Source organism: Mercenaria mercenaria, chromosome 15 (assembly GCF_021730395.1).
Source record: "Mercenaria mercenaria strain notata chromosome 15, MADL_Memer_1, whole genome shotgun sequence".
NCBI lineage: Eukaryota > Metazoa > Mollusca > Bivalvia > Venerida > Veneridae > Mercenaria > Mercenaria mercenaria.
Window position 1 is genome coordinate 51,024,366 of NC_069375.1, and position 18,788 is coordinate 51,043,153.

General features: G+C 32.9%; 1 long non-coding RNA gene across 1 annotated transcript; it reads right to left on the reverse strand.

The window, feature by feature from the left end:
- Nucleotides 1–2,771: 2,771 nt before the first annotated feature.
- Nucleotides 2,772–6,480, reverse strand: LOC128548657 (uncharacterized). Its single transcript, XR_008367197.1, has 5 exons — nt 6,429–6,480; nt 5,237–5,306; nt 4,743–4,846; nt 4,207–4,274; nt 2,772–3,092 (listed from the first exon to the last, which is right to left on the reverse strand). It is a non-coding gene; the product is annotated as an uncharacterized LOC128548657 (long non-coding RNA).
- Nucleotides 6,481–18,788: the final 12,308 nt, after the last annotated feature.

Genomic DNA, 18,788 nt, shown 5'->3' on the forward strand with positions numbered 1-18,788 from the left:
TTCTTTCCTTAAAGTTCAAGGCCTAGGCCTTTGATATTTGATATGTAGCATTGCCTAGTCGATCTCTTACAAGATTGTTAAAATTATTCCCCTGGGGTGAAAAGAGGCCCCACCCTTGGGGTCACTTGTTATATAGGAAAAAATACTTCAAAAATTATCAGATCATATTTCCTAGACTGTTTAATTATAATTACCTGGTGACCCCAAGCAATTAGGGGGTCACTTGACTGTGACCTTGACCTACTGATTTACTTTCTTGTTTTTTTAAGATACAGCCTTGAAATTTGAATCTTAAAACTGACTTTCAGTTACCATGAATGTGACCTACTGACCTACTTTCTTAATATTATAGCATCAGTTTGCCATTTGAAACATGTGACTCATATTACTCAGGTGAGCGAACCAGAGTCATCATGACCCTCTTGTTGATATGTCTTGTGTGTTAAATAGTAGATCAAATATGGTACCTCTATTTCTTGGTCACCCAATGGATGTTGATGTGATATCACCATTATATATTATTGAAAATAAACATGATTTGTCATATTAATACAGTTGTTTTTGCACTGTTTAATCACATTTCTACAGATGTTTGACTCAGAGCTAACATTTTGCTGTGAACTGAAACATGTTGCTTCACCATGTTTAGCTTTTTAAAGGAAAACATCTTAGAAATGCTGATATAGACTTTTTACAAATCTGTTAGAAAAAAATTCAGGATTTTAATGTATAATGTTTTTAAATTTTTAACTGCAAATTTCTTGTTCTCTATAATTCAGTTTTCATTTTAATATTCCATAAGGGTTTTGTTTGATTTTTGCTAATTATATTATAAAATATGTGATAATTTTTCACACTCCGTCCAATAGAAAAAGTTCTGTGATAGTTTTGTTATTTTTATGTCATTTTAATCATACCTGAGACTGCTTTCAGCATATGTGTAAACTGTATGTACCTATACATTTTTAGCTCACCTGAGCACTTATTGTGATCGTTCACCATCCGGCATCCGGCCGTCTGTCCACATTTTCCTTTAAACAACATCTCCTCCTAAACAACCAGGCCAACTTTGATAAAACTTCACAGGGATGTTCCTTGGATGGTTTTCTTTAAAAATTATTCAAAGAATTGAATTCCATACAGAACTCTGGTTGCCATGGCAACCGAAAGGAAAAACTTAAAAAATCTTCTTATCCACAGGTCATAGAGCTTTTATATTTGGTATGTAGCATCGTCTAGTGGTGCTCTACCAAGATTGTTCAAATTATCCCCAAGGGGCCAAATAATTGGCCCCGCCTTGCGGGGTCACATAGTTTATATAGACTACTATAGGGAAAACTTTGAAAATCTTCCACAGGGTCTAGGGCTTTGATATTTGGTATGTAGCATTATCTAGTGTAGACATTGTAACTAAAAAATTAAAACCGGAATTTTTAACATTTTGACTCCAAATATGTATTGCTAATTGCATCAGATAAAGTATATACAATATTAAAATGCTGTGTGTTATTTTTTAAAAGAGATATTTACTCCAAAAAATTTAGTCCCCATAGCATTTTTGGAAATAGGATAGACAACTCCTGAATGACTATCTCATCAAATTTGCTGATATAAAAATAAACTTAGGTATTTTCCCGGGATACCCTCATTAAAGTCTGTTTCTTCATTTCATTCAGACATGGAATGTAAACAAATACAGGAACAATTTAACAGTACAAGGACATCAAACAACCTATTTTATTTTCCTTCAGGACAGGTACACATGTTAGGTCATACTTGTAGTTAATAAACCAAAATGTAAAACAATTAATTAGCTCATCAAAGAAATGAAGACTAATAACTTCACAATATTTTATTACCTCCCTTCATTACATTTATCATCTACATTCTACATATTTTTTTATGGAATTACCTCCCTTTATCTCAAATAAGCTTTCTTTTATTGCAATTTAATCAGTCAGTATTTTTACCTTAATTTTCAGACAAATAAATTCATATTTTTTTAATCCATGGTAAGATGAAAAGCATAAATTATATTAAAGAATACCATAAAAGCATTTATCACACATGAATGCAAGGTATACACAACAAATAATTTTGGGCCTTGTTGCCAATGACAATGTTGAAAAATATTAAAGCTCAGATGGCATAACAGTGAGATAAAATCTTTTTAAGTTAAGTTAATAATTCCCATATTAACTTATGACTACAAAAATTTAAAGTATGTTGTTATTCCCATTTCAGTCCAACATATACTACAAAGACTGTATATCAAATTTTTGAAAATAAAATTCCACCAACATATTTTGTTTTTATTTCTTTTATCTTGATTATGTAGTGTACTTATCTAGAATGATGAATATTTTGAAATGTATATTTCTTTATTCTCCTGGATGGAAAAAAAATAAAATATATAAACAAAACAACCATTTATACCAACCAAATTGTAAATACTTAAATTTCTTTGATGTTAGTAATTATATGTTGAGACATGAAAACACAATAAAATATCAACATAAAATATAACTAAAAAATTGTGGAACATCATATGTAGATTAGATTAGACTGTATTATACAAAATTTATATGAAAATATGTGACAACTCTGGTTAAATAGAATATTAGTTAACTTATGGTAAAATTTTTAACTGCTTTAACATTAATCTACAAGTGATGAATGATTCATCTTACCCTAACTTTGACATTTAATGTATTATTAAGAAAATAACATTAAAGAAATGACCACACAGACGTATAAGTTGCTGATGACTGGGTCAGTCTCCACCACAAATACTAAATGTGTTTCTTTAAATTAGATTGATCACATTTTAACACTTCTATGAATGCAATTGTTAAATGCTTGCTTCTTACATGCATGCAATAATGGAAATAAAAATGATTTAACAATATATGTATACAGTCTTGTCATGAACACATTCTGTACAGATGATAATACATAGAAAAGTCAACATATTTATTATATGGGTCCATCTCAGTTTACAGCTGGTGCATGGCTGTCTTGCACTTGAATATACATCTTGCAGCACAGTTTGGGTAAATTCCATTTCACATGACAACACACTTGTAGCACTTCTGGAAATACAAATTTAAAACTTTATTACATAAAGAGAATAAAACATGATAGTTTTTAAAACAATTATAACATCATTTTAGACATTTGCAGATATTCTAATCTTAGAATATATTATCAAGCAGCAAGTCAGGTAACTCTACAAATTGACATTTTTTCTAATTTTTAACTTGTCTAAGGAATTACCTGTTTTAAGCAGCAAGATTGTGTTGCTACTTGGCTTGCTGCTTTATTTAAATTTTACATATACTTAGATCCACTAAATGACAAGTTATTTAATAGGACTGTCTGAAAAGATTACATAATTTATAACATTCAATGTACATATTCAATAAAATGGTGAAAAAAATAAACAGATAAATCTGATGATGTTCATCTGTGATCTCACCTAAAAGCTCCAACAACAACCTTCAACCTCTGATTAGTATATGATGTAATAATGATAACTACCTAAAGTGTTTTTATATAGCATGCAAAACAATGAACTTTAGAACTGCCAAAACTTCACCTTATGAGTAATATATGTTCACTTTCCCTTGTTGAAAGTGTTGTTTTTCTTAAAAGCATTTGAAATCATAGATATTATAAGTACAATGCAACCTCTGTAGAGCAACACCCTGTGGGATATACAAATATTTTAGTTATTTTGAGGTTCTGGAGAAGTAAATTTGATAGTTATATTTCAGCTTAGGGAAATTCTCATGATGTTGTTATAGAGAGGTTTTTGCTTCAGAGTGAGCTACTCTGGAGAGGTTGTACTTTGAAAATTGCTTCAAACTTCATCTCCTTCAACTGAGCTAAATGAAGAAAAACAACAAAGGATTTTCCAAATTTAGAATTTCCTTGTTACAATTTGACATTTAATGTTAGGCAACTATGCAGACATATTTTTATGTGACACAATGCCGCCTTTAACTATCTTATTCCAATGAACAAATTGTCAGTCTTGACAAAATCATGTGAAAAAAAGATCACAGTAAAAAAAATTAATCCTAATCATTTTATATATATTGCAAAATCAGCTTTACAGAACTCATAAGTGACAAAAAATTAAATTCAAATATTGCCTTTGTGATGTGCAGCACTGGCCATGTCTTTTTTATCACAATAGTTTACCTTATTTATATCTGTTACTTTTGTCATAACTTTTATGTCCCTTCTGCACTAACAATTGTCTTCAAGTTCTGAATATTGTAAAACATTAATTCACACACATTCTAGGAAATCAACATAAAATCAGTGTCAAAGCATTTGAATATAATTGTTTTAATTATCTTAATACAAAGATACAAATGTACTTCATGTTTTTGCTGACTGATACAATATACTGAAATTTGTATTTCAATATTATTATCAAAGTACATGTTCATTCTATTTTGAAATGTTGACATTACAAGCTATCCACATTTATTACTAAACCATATCTATTATCATTATTTTTAATGGGGATATGTACTTAGTAAATTGAGGGATACACAAAGCTAACAGGAAAGAAATGTTTATGCCAGGCTGACATAATGTCCAGAAGGTTCACATCTTGTCAGGAATGTCAGTCTTATAGCTGTCTTGTACAGTTATTTCAGGAGCAAGAATGTAGCCATACAGCATATAAATGCTTTGAGACCTTTGTTTAACATACAAAAGCATAATACCTCCTGCATTTTTCATAATGGTAACATCTTCTTGGACTGCCACAGGGTAAGACAGGTCAAACAACTGTACATGTACATACTCAAACAACTTTTCCCTACCAAAACTGAAAATGAAAATTATACAACATTTTTTTCCTTTATTTTTGTACAAAAGATGCATTTAATACAGACTTTTTACATTAATTAATCTAAATATATTAAAATTAATAAAATATCTCATAACTCATTGTATGATTAAAATTATAATCATTAATAAACTATATCAAACATGAACCTGAAGTGTTCTAATTTATAAAGCTGCAATTAATATTGAAAAAAAAATGCAACTATTGTGTACAATGTATATTAAAAAAAGTATCATGAACCTGATTATAAAACAGTCTCAGTTCAAATGTATTAACACATGCCTGTCAGAAAATCAATGTATGTTGTACTTTAATGATATCATCATGACATGAATGCCATCAATAAACTTCATATATAACAAACTATACCACTATGTCAGCCTCTTTCTTGTTATTTCTACAGCTTCCAAAGACAGACTGCAACTACATGTATCAGGCACTGTAAGTAAAATATACAAATAATCATTACACAAGAGAATTTTTCATGTTAAATAAAGGGAGTTAATTAAATGCAATCTGAGAATTTTTGCTAAAGATAAAGGGAAGTAATTATCAATAAAATGAATGAAGAAAAATGCATATATAAGGGAGGTAATTTAGAAAAAAAAACAACTTCAAATGTCAGTATAATGATAGTTGACATTGACAATGACTTATATCAAGTATGCACAACATAAGTAACAGCAAGCACTTGAAAAATGCATTATATTTCCTTGCAATATCAAGAATATTTGACTGTATGTAAGGGTTCTCTACAATCTGACTAAAGTACATCTCCTATTACGCTACGCATAGGATCTGACAACGAGCTATTGATGGCCTCGTTCTGACAACCCTTCCGCTAGCCAATCGAAAGTTAACTTACAACATTCTGCAAGCTTTAAAAAACCTTGGTATTTGATATTAACAATTTTTATGTAAAAAAATGCCAGATAGCCGGTTAGCTCAGTCGGAAGCGGACTTGCTCTGTAAGCAAGAGGTCCCAGGTTCGAGCCCTGGATTAACTGCAAATTTTTCTTACTCTTTGACATTCGAACAAGTTGTCCGATTGGTTCAAACAAAAATAGATTTGCAAAAATAAAAATAGCAATCTTGGAAATCCAAAATATACAGAAGACGAATGTGAATGGGTCGTTCTCAGATCTTCGTTTAGAAGATCAAGTACTTTAGTCAGATTGGGGTTCTCTACATGCTGTTATACTGAAAAAAACTTTAGTCTAAATATAGCTTAGATCTATTTATATCTTCAGAAAAAGGAAGTCCCAAATTTCCACAGCTATTCACAGGCTGAAAATTTTAGGTACTAATATCAGCAAAGAGGTTGATATCTATACTTCTTAATAACTATCGTCAAAGGTAGGGAAAAACTTACTGGAAAGGCATAAACTTCTGATCTAGTCATTTCAATACATTTTCAGCTCATTTGCATATAAGAAGAAATTTACAGAATTCCCCCTGTTTCTCTTCATTTTCAAAAAATTCTATAAGATGGATATAAACCAAAACATTCTCCTATGTGTCAACTATCAGATATATATTTCAACAAAAACTGTCAACTTACCTTGTTTTTAGAAGAAGACAAAATTCCATTGCAACTTTCGCTTCCCCGCAAAATTGTACCGGTGCACACATAAAAAATTCTGAACTGTGATTTTCAAAATAATACAGTCAGACCACAATTATTTCCCTTGAAAATAAAATGCTCTAGTTAAATGCCTACATAATGAAGCTGTGAGTTGAGTTGAAGCCCCTGGACGAAACGTACGTCCTCTGTGACTATTTGAAAGAAGACAATGTTTCTAAAACCATACGTCCTCCAACTCTGATTCATGGGGAAAAGCTGACATGTTTTTTTTTTTGTTTTTTGTTTTTTGGCAGAGAACAGGGTAGTACCACAAGTTAGGCTCACCGTTATATAACTGAAATACTATCAAGAAACGATGCTAAACAAGCAGTGTTCCGTATTTAACAAAACTTGAAAATCTATTTCTGATCTCATGTACATATAATAAACTATTTATAGATTGGTTGCATTCAGACCTCGGGCAAATAGTAACAAGCCCAAGTTATTCAGTAAATGTATGTTACTGACCAGCATGGCATTACACCAAAATCCAAAAATATGTTCTTTTTTTTTTTTCAAGATTTTATTTCAAAATATACTTGTAAAATAGTACCAACTATGGACTGGCGATGTATATAATCAATATTCGAATATTTTACATCAGTGTATGCATAAGAAATGCATAATGTCATCTCCGCTGTAGTCTTTCAACATAAATAATAAATCCTTAAAGGCTGAACACCACTAAATGCAGCCCCTATATAAATTCTATATGAACCACACTTCAAAACCAACTTTGCAATCTATTTTCTAAAATATCAGATCTTGGCAGCCTACTATCTTTCTTTTGAAAGATGCTGAATGTTAGTGCAACAAAAAAAATCAAAAGAAAATAGGGTGTTAACTTTTATTTAAGAAAACTGTGACCAGCTGAAAACTCACCATCCAAAATACAGTAACTTTAACATCGGTTCCGGCTTGTTGACAGTGGTATTCTTGCACCACTTCCTGTTTTCATAATTGTCTATTAAATTTACCCGCAATGAACTTCTGTCATCTACACAACCTATATTACTTGTAACAATCAACATCAGTGGCATCAATCAATGCCCAATGAAAAAAAGAATAAGCGGGGTGGGGGGTGCACTATGTTTTAATTGGGTCTACACTGTATTTGGTAGTGATCAGCCTAAACAGACACAAGGCATGTTGCTTTACCGTTATCGTCTATAGATAAAGGTAATAAATCCAAGGCTTATGTTTATCTACATTTTCACTCACTGAGACATTGCTGAGCTAGTAGCGATTGCTTTTGTCAGTTTACAACGAGTAACGAGCTTGATGTCACTATTTATACCATTTAATAAACTAAAATCACAAAAGACACAGAACTGCTCTGTCTCGCCACACAAATAATTTTGAACCATCCAAAATACAGTAACTTTAACATCGGTTCCGGCTTGTTGACAGTGGTATCCTTGCACCACTTCCTGTTTTCATAATTGTCTATTAAATTTACCCGCAATGAACTTCTGTCATCTACACAACCTATATTACTTGTAACAATCAACATCAGTGGCATCAATCAATGCCCAATGAAAAAAAGAATAAGCGGGGTGGGGGGTGCACTATGTTTTAATTGGGTCTACACTGTATTTGGTAGTGATCAGCCTAAACAGACACAAGGCACGTTGCTTTACCGGTATCGTCTATAGATAAAGGTAATAAATCCAAGGCTTATGTTTATCTACATTTTCACTCACTGAGACATTGCTGAGCTAGTAGCGATTGCTTTTGTCAGTTTACAACGAGTAACGAGCTTGATGTCACTATTTATACCATTTAATAAACTAAAATCACAAAAGACACAGAACTGCTCTGTCTCGCCACACAAATAATTTTGAACTGTGCAATGCCACCACACATTTTTTCGAACATGTCATGTTTGAATGTCTATAACTCGTTAAATATTGCGTTTTGTCGGTTAAAAGTTGCACAATATTCAAAGCAAACATTATTTTAAAGGTTGGCTTTAATACTACCTAAGTTGAAAAGAGAATTAAATATATCACTATAAACTTTCGTTTTTCGCATTTTTTCAACAAAATCACACTTTTAACCCGCCATAACTTACTCAATATACATTACTTTTAAACGGGATTCACATGGCATGTTCTTTGTTCATGCTACTTTTTACAGAAATAAAGATCTTTAACATATTTTACACCAACCGATTCTTGGATCGAAAATACTTACCCCAATATAGATGCCGGCAAACATATCGGAGAACTATTTTGTCCGCCACGAACTGTTTTGCTCGCAACCGGTTAAAGAAACGAAAAAAGCCACGGCTAACTTACAATGGTTTGTGTCTATTCTCTAGTTACTGGGAAGAAATCTGTCTGAAGCCAAAATTCTTGTGAATTTGGCTTGTGGCCCCAATCAAACATGTATCTATTAGCAACAGGCATTTTTGAGCTTCCTCCTCCCGCCACACACACTCCCAACCCTCCACCCCTAAACACACACACATGCCATCTTTGAAGAAAAGGGGATGTATTGTTTTGGTAACTTGGTTGGTGGACCCATACATAAATCTGTTCATACAGGTTTTCAAATCAATAACTTGAGTGTTTCTTTTCATACAGGTTTCCAATCAATAACTTGAGAGTGTTTATGCCTACATCTGTTCATACAGGTTTTCAATCAGTAACTTCAGAGTGTTTACGCCTACATCTGTTCATACAGGTTTTCAATCAATAACTTGAGAGTGTTTACGCCTACATCTGTCCATACAGGTTTTCAGTCAATAACTTGAGAGTGTTTTATGCCTACATCTGTTCATACAGGTTTTCAATCAATAATTTGAGAGTGTTTATGCTTACATCTGTCCATACAGGTTTCCAGTCAATAACTTGAGTGTTTATGCCTACATCTGTCCATACAGGTTTTCAATCAGTAACCTGAGAGTGCTTATGCCTACATCTGTCAAACTTAATAGGATGATTTCCTGCGTCAGTGTGTCTCGAATTTTGGCAGACAATAGGCCAAGATGACACCGAGACAACCAATTAAGAGAATTTTTAGCTGCAAAACATCATTCCTTGATTGCTTGTAGTCAGTTGATGACCCTATTGTTTTTTGTGTCAGTAGGTCAAAGGGTTAGGGCTAGAGTGAATTCTTTATTTAAAATGATACTCCTAATGATCTATATTAATTACCCAATGTTGCAAGACTTGTTACAAGATCAAAGATTGATACTTCTTTTCAAGTTGACCAACATTATGTATGAATAGACTGGATGCTGTGTTCTTGCAGACACCAAACGATGCATAGATTAAAAGCATTTGTTTGACCAGTACGAAGTATCTAATATTAATTTACTATTTATACAATAGTACCATTACCCATCAGGTATCCAGACCATAGATAATTAAGCTATAAAGTGTATGGTTACTGAATATATAACCCTTTCTTAAATGTTATATTATAAAAAGAAATTCTCAATTAAAATCATATTAAAATTAATAAACATATTCATAACTCTGTTGCATATCCTCATTCCCTCTAAAAGTTGCTCCGCAAATTAAAATTCACACATAATATTAATGAGATGCATTAAGTAATCGAGACGGACATATACTAAATATCAAAACAATAATCAAATCCTAAACATATTCAAACATATTCAATAATGTAACTTCATAATTCATGTTATGAATTTTAAGTCATATAGGTTGCACTGTTCATTCCAGTTTATTACACCTGTGTCTCTCGCATCACTTCCTGTGCAAAGTCTGAGCTTTTGTTTGTATTTTCTCTTGTTGCATTAATTGTCACATTTATTTAATACTTTTGCACTTTTTTTTGTATTTTTAAAACATTCTTTTATATATCTTATTTATATACACTTTGCACTTTTCTCTACTGCATGTACAATCAGATTTCTGTGTGCAACCTTAAGAATGCAAGCAAACAAAACAGTTAAATACTGTCTATATGCACATAATATTGACATTATTTCTTTTTATTCTATACCTGTTTTATCTATCCAATCGCGAACGTTCATTTGCAACACGTGACCGTACAATATATTACGGTATTTGGATGCACGTGCGTACAAAAATCCTGTATTTTCTGTATTTGGACGCACGCGCGTACAAAAATTCCTGTATTTTCTGTATTTGGACGGTTCAACAGTCCCATGTTAAACAATCGATAAAGCCCGAAACGCGTGAAAATGTTCCGAATGTAAATCGGATGAAGTTGGCGCTCTGTGTACAGAGTTTGATTATGCGTATTTAATTTGAGTTGTTGTTTTTTGTTTACAACACACAAAAACGATTCAAGGGATAACAATGCTATCTGATTTAGATATATTGAAACGTTCGTTAATAATCAAAAACTTAAAAATACAGTAAAAACGATCATCAGATGTTGGAATATTTGAAAAGTCGCTAAAAGAAGCCGTTCCGGACGAAACCTAGAAATTGGTATCAGCCCTGACTATCTGAATAGCTTCCTCGGCATTATTTGTTTAACGGTTAAGAAACATAATGGAGAATATTATAAATGGCAGCGGGCTGTCAGCATCCAAAACATGTCTGCTCTATAATTCAGTTTTCGTCGGCTCTTCACCAAACTTGCTGAGAATGTTTGTGGGCATTACATCTCGGCCAATTTCGATAACCGGCCAAATTGTACCAGGCATTCTTTGATTATAGTCCTTGAATTACTCGAAAAACGGGGAATTTAGCCTTGTCCGCTCTTTTAAGTCGAACAGTTTTCATCCGAACTTCACCAAACTTGCTGACAATGTTTGTGGGCATAATATCTCAGCCAAGTATTATTACCACACCCAAATCGCCAAATGGCTGTTGTAGGAAGGTTGCACCATATATTTTTTTAATGATGATACGCAGAAAAAACAACATTCAATGAATTACGTATATTACGTATGAAGTGAAATAAATATAGAATAAAAAAGTTATTTAAGGTCTAACATTGTTCTGTATAATATATATTTGCACTCGTACCAAGCTGGGGAAAACTAGAAAAGGCAGGAATACAATTTTCAGTGAAACATTTTTAATTTAAACTATTATTATAGTAAGATAAAATAGATATAGAATAAAAAGGTTATTTAACATTGTACTGTACAATACGAGATATATTTGGACTCGTACCCAGCGGAGAAAACCATATTGAACTCGCCTAGCGGCTCGTCCAATATGGTTTTCTCAGCTGGGTACTCGTCCAAATATATCACCGTATTGTACAGAACAATGTTAAATAACCTAATAGTAATAGCAAGAACAGCATAACTATTTAACACCACATTTCAGGTTATTGCAGTGGTAGGCATAATTCTACATTCCCATATCTCTACATGATAATACTAATTATATGTGTTGCTAAATATTTCTGGTCATTCTTGCATTTTTCTGGGTTTGTGTATGCATCTGTTTTATAGGTGAAAGGTTTTCTTTATTACAACTGTGGACGCTGAGAAGGTATATTTAATGTGCAGATCTTCTGGCAAGTCATCACCAACAACCCATATCTCACCTTATACACTACGCGACCCTTATAATTCGCTGCTTTTAACACTTTTTCAAAATCCAATTCTTCAGCACCATTATCCTGATGGACCGGTTTTACAGTTTCTGGTCCCTCATTGCTGTTTTGAATTTCATTTTGTTCAACAGTCTGTTCATCATTGTCAAACTGTAACTCAATGACATTATTGCCCTGTGGGAGTATTTGTGGGTCTCAAGCTAGGGTCAAAGTATGGTGTTAGTATGCACTACATTTTTAATGGCCTTATGAGTTTTTAAATCTCAGAGCCTGTAGTTAACTTGATCTAGTTTCTCAGATACTTAGAATTGACCTACCTTTTTGTCAATTTAGGGGACAAACCTGGTACAGGTTCTAAGGATTGTATAACCATACATTGACTCTAACTTGATAATTTTGCGTCTTTGCTCTTTTGTCAAAGTTTTTCTTGTACTTCTGAGCTTTTCCAGTATTCTCTCTGACTAGCTCCCTACATAGTTTGGTTCTCTATAATGTGTCTTAAATGTTCTTCTTGACTTGTTCCTGCAGTTGCTGTGGGAATTAATACTGTGGCAAGTGGTAACCTACATTCACGACCAAACATAACATAGTATGGGGAGTAACCTGTAGAGTCATTTGGACTAATACGATAACAGAGCAATGATACTTGGTAACAACTGTGCCCAACTGGCCTGTTTCTTGTAACAGAAGATTCGTAACTTTTGCAAAATGACACTGTTCATGCATTCTGCCGAAGCATTGGTGGCAGGATAATAGCTGCTCGTGTTAATGTTACACAACTTTTTTATCAATCTTGACATGAAATTGGCACCTCTATCAGTCAGTATAAAAACAGGACAACCATACATACAAATAATCTCATCATATAACTTCCACGCTATCTCTCTCGCTTCCATAGTAACTAATTCACACCATTTCGAAAATGAATCTACCACAAGCAATATGTAAGAAGAACTTGATTCTTATTGCCTCATATGTCTTTTCAGTACCATAATGCAACAAGACTTAAGGATTGTATCCCTAAATTGATGTGGAACTGCTCAACCTAGGATGATACAAGTGATACAAGATACCCTCATCAAGCTCATAGAACTGCCCCTCAGCCACTAGTCTATTTGCTTCATTCAGGACTATCTTCAAGTACCCTTCCCTTTTCTTTATACTCAAATAAAGGAGCAAATTCTTTATCAGACAACTGTACCTCCCTAAATTTTTCAGGCGTTAAGCTACTTATTTCACCAAAGTGTTTAGCAGGGTCCAACTGATCATAAGCTTTCATAGCACATATCATCTCAGACAAAATACAAATACAAATTGTTTATTGGAACTAAACTGATACATAGAACAGTGTTTTCCAGGGCATAAACTGAGCAAACAGCATAACATAACATAACATGATTAACGAGTACATTCAAGAACAAAGAAAAAAAAATTAAATAAGAAAAAAAAACATGAGTTATCAATACGAGTTATGATATACCACAAGTATCTAAATCATATTCATGGATATGAAGGAACATATTTTTCTGTCCTTTCTTTATCACCAGGATTGCAAATATTGTTAATTATCTCTTGTTCATTAGATTGTATGTCTCTGAATTATTAAAGTATCAAATAACTGTTCTCTGTTATTAACTCTCCTGCATTCAAGTAAAACATGCATTTCGTCTTCAACTATATTACAGACTGAGCAAAGCCTTTCAGACCTTGTTTTTTGGGCCTCGTATATCTAACCTCTTTCTATTTGTAATTTATGACTGGATATCCTTAGCGCAGTTAAATTCTTTGTTACTGACTTAGTTAATCCTATTGTGAGATATGGTTGTAACTGAAACGTGTCATATGTTTTAGCAAAGAAGTTTAGTTTATCATCCTTGGAGTTTCGAAGGTGTTCGATGTGGTTTAACATGTTTTGCTTACTGTTTTCATTTACAACTGTTTTATTTTCCGTCTTTTTGACTTCAATACTAAAACCTTTCCTCCAGATCTTTTATGGAATTAAGCCATGACTTGGATCCGCTAGCCTGTAACATTTCATCGCGTTTGAAAACATCCATAAGCAGTATTTGACGTGTTTACACGAATTTTCATATAGAATTTGAGCGTTTGTTAGGCAATATATGTTAAGGATGACAGTCTATCTAGTTCACATTTAGATGCAAAGTTTGAAGAATTTTATGCACTCCGAATCTATTGTGTATTTTTTCGAAAGGATATTGATCAATATTCTGTTTACTAACGTCAAAATCACTTATCCATGGGGATAGACATAGAAACACAGAGCAAGATCATTTTGGAAACTCGTGGAACATTATTCTAATTGCCCAGCGAAGAAACACTGACTATTATAATAAAAGAGATAGATATGACAATCATTACTATAAATAGATAAAGATAGGGTTTTGGAATGTAAATGGTTGGTCTGTTAATGCTTTATCTGAAAATTCTAAATTTAGGGAACAGTGTATAGAGAGTTTAAATTTAGATATTGTGTGTGTATCTGAAACACATATGTTAAAGAATCAGTCATTAAATTTGTCAAATTTTTCATTTTATGGTAACAACAGAACTCTTTTACATGTTAATGCAAGGCCAGGATCAGGTGGTGTGTGCATACGTAAGCAACTGTTGAAAAAATATTATGTTACTGTTTTAGATGAAAGTTATGAGGGAATTTTGTGGTTATCTCTAAAAGAGAAAGCTTCATATAATACATTCAATGTATGTGCCATATATCTTCCGCCGCAAGGGTCGTCTAGATATGTAAATGTTCAGGACTTTTTTGATCAATTGCTTACAAATATTTATGAGTTTCAAAATCTTGGTAAATTTGTAATCTGCGGAGATTTCAATAGTCGTATAGGGGATATGCTTGATTTTATAGAAGGGGTTGATGACATTAAAGACAGGAATGTGATTGATTTTAGTAAGAATATGTATGGCGATTTTTTTAGTAAATTTTTAACTGTTGTATTTTAAATGGTAGGAATTATGTTACCAATGATTTTACCTTTGTATCAACACTGGTAAATCAGTTGTGGATTATATTGTTGTTCCATATGAACACCTAGATTTGTACCAAAATGTTGAAGTCAGTTGACCAACAGAGATAAATGATGTTAAGCATTTTATAGAAAATGGTATTGAAACAAGATTCATTCCTGATCACTCTATTATCTCCTATGTTTTTAGTGTTGAATGCATGATAGATGGGAATGCACTTACAAGTAATATGCAGTAGTTTTGAAAAAAGGTTTACTAAATATGATGTTAGTAATATTCCTCCAAATTTTTGCAGTGAGCTACATTTAAACAATATTTTAAATACAGTAGAATCACTTGTGTCTGAGCATGACAGCCAGTCAGCAATTGATAATATTTATGCAGAATTTTGTTCAGCTAGAGATGAAGGATAATTTGCCTGGTAAGGTAGTTGTAATTAAATATGGTGTATCAAATAAACGTAGACGTATTCGTAAACCATGGTGGAATTTAGAATTACAAGATCTATGGAATGATATGTGTGAATCAGAAAAGACATGGCGTAAGTGTAAAAATGGTTCAAAACAATAGATTTAAAGCATTAATATTTGTTACAACAGCGTAAAGCTGTTTGACCTTAAGGTTCAAAATAGTAAAGAAGTTTACTGGTTTTCGATACAGAAGCGTTTGTTAACCAATCGCCAAAAGTAAATACCTAAGATTTTGAAAGTCATATGGTAGAGTAGGATTAGAGATAATAACGAGTAAATGATAGATATCCCTATATGGAAGTACTTGATAATAATTGGTGTAATTAACACAGAATAAAGATGATGTTTTTGCTAAGTGGCAGAATGATTTTAATACTCTTTATAACCCTACTTCTGTTCATAATATTGATCATGATTCTGTTAAGGTTAATATTGTTGTTGAGCCTGATGAAGGGAATAGTGATACTAGTCTGAAGTAAGACGAGCAGTACTAGATATTAAAGGTAATAGAGCTGTTGGAGTAGATGAAATTCCAGGTGTTAAAGAATGACTATGTAGCTTTCTACACAAACTTTGGCTCTTTGCCACAGTTATGGAGTAGGACTTTTATAAGGCCAATCCCTAAGTGTTCTACAAGTGATCCAAGGGACCCTCTTTCATATCGTGGTATAGCTATTACACCTGTAGTTTATAAAATTTATTGTACCTTGCTTAATAATAGAATTACATCTTGGACTGAAGTGAATAATATCATCTACGAGGGTCAAAATGGTTTTTAGAAAAGGCCGTAGCACAGTTGATCACATTCAGTCTTTAACTAGTATTATTCACGCCATGTACCCGGATAATCCTAACTCTGTTCAGCGACCCTAACTCAGTGCCAACATGGCTGACAGAAAGACGATGTATGTAGTTAATTTCCTTGTCTTTTTTCATGTTTTATGTGAGTATGCAATGTTAGCTTAAAACTGTTGATAGTCATAATATCCTGTATTGATAACATGTTTTGTGTACTAAATATTTCAATCGAAATGTCACATTATGTGGTTAGAATTCATTAAATGTACTCAAAAAAAGTCTTCAAAATGAACATGTTTTATGTTTCTAACTGTTTTAAAGTACCAGAAATTGCAGTAAGACCTTACTTATTAAATGTATTAGTTCCATAAATATCTCGTTGACAATGTTTAACAGTATCAAAGTTTGAAATTTATTTTTATAGCTTAAAAATTATATTGATTATGAGGTGGGTTTAAATTTGCGGATAATTCCTAACTGGTATAGGAAACAGTGCTGGATAAATACGAACTTAGAATGGATAAACACCTAACCAAACGAAAACGGCTGTTCGTCTGTGCTTTTTTATGGACTGTTGATGCTCGAAGTTCTTTAATCTACCCACCCCTGCAGGGATGTGGGATTCCTATGTCCAACTTATCCGACTCGTGATTTTTTTTTGCCGGCGGACAAGTGCATTTTTCATTCTGTGTGTCCGTGGACAAGCATACTTTTTTCAGGTATAAAATGAGAAAGCATAAAATATCATTTAGATTGTGTGTTGCTTTAAGTGTATGGAGGTGATAAAGATAATGGGTTCTTTGACTATGTCTCGCGCACACTGTAACTCGGTGACATTGATAATTATATCGAGAAGATTATAATACAAGAAGATTTATCTAACGCCGGATAATTTGTTTTTTGTTTTTGGTTTTGACGCCGTTTTTCAACGTATTCAGTCATGTAACGGGGCGTTACCTAATACCAGTGTTCCTGGATTCTGTACCAGACAAACCTTGTTCGTCCGCAAGTAACTGCAACTTCTCCACTAAATATCAGAGGTGGAGGACTAAATGATTTCAGACACATGTCGTTTATTCAAATAGTGCACGGAGATAAATACGCCCGTCCGAGGATCGAACTCGCGACCCCGCGATCCGTAGACCAACGCTCTTACCTACTGAGCTAAGCGGGCGGGCTTAACGGCGGATAAATATATAACACTAGCTTAAAACTATTTTCCGGCAAACACATGTAAATAAGCTCGACATAAGTAAATCAGCTGTAATAAAATGCAAATATGTTAAAGCACATTAAAGCAAATAAAGCATCTGACTGTAAGTAGATGAAACAAATCACAAATTATCATATATATGTTACAGCGCATTAAAACAAAATAGCACAGAGGTACTAGCAAATAAAAGAAGATTTATTTAACGGCGGATAAATATATAACACTAGCTTAAAACTATTTTCCGGCAAACACATGTAAATAAGCTCGACATAAGTAAATCAGCTGTAATAAAATGCAAATATGTTAAAGCACATTAAAGCAAATAAAGCATCTGACTGTAAGTAGATGAAACAAATCACAAATTATCATATATATGTTACAGCGCATTAAAACAAAATAGCACAGAGGTACTAGCAAATAAAAGGAAAAAGTAATTTACCGCATACAGATTTAGCACATTTAAAGCAACATAAAAAAGATTAGCTGACACTACACAAAAATAAGAAGAGTCACATTTTACAACATGCATTTGAAAAAAAAACATAAAAGAAGAAATCATATACATGCTAAAGGGAACATAAGAACTACTTAGAGTAGCTGAAGAAAAATATTTGCATCATCAGCATATAGCATTCTGTAACTAAAACTAAAAAAGGAAAACAAGGGTTACACACAGAGAACTAAAAGGACATTTAAAGACATCAGAAACGTAAACAACTTAAAAAAAGTATTATGACACGTTTGTAAGTAGAATTCCAAAATCAAAAGCAGAGATCGATCGCAAGTATGACTAAACAAGTCGGAACGTTTTAAGAGTCTTTCTCTGAATTCATCTGGCTTTGCACCATTGCGTGGGCAGTGTTTCGGGCATGACCTCAAAAGATCCCGAACACTACTTACGCGATTTCAGACTTTTATAAACATTTAAAGGCAAATATTTCAACAGCTTATTTTTTACCACAGTTACTGTGATGTGCTTTTCTTTTCATTGTCCTAAATAAAGAACTCGATCTACAGTCTATTTGCGCTTTCATGAAGGTTTGATATTACAAATCAGAGCAAGTGAAATTTGACTATGGACAAGTGGATTTTTAAGTTCCGTGGACAAGTGAAAAATGTAAGGATACCCACACCCCTGTCCCGTCAGTCCATGCATTACTTCCCCACCCCACCACACCACACCACACACACACTTTTCTTCTCTATTTACCGTCTGAAAAATATCATATTTAATAATTAATCATAAATCTAATCCCATTTAAACAATTTCAAAAATATTCCATTAGCACCTCTATA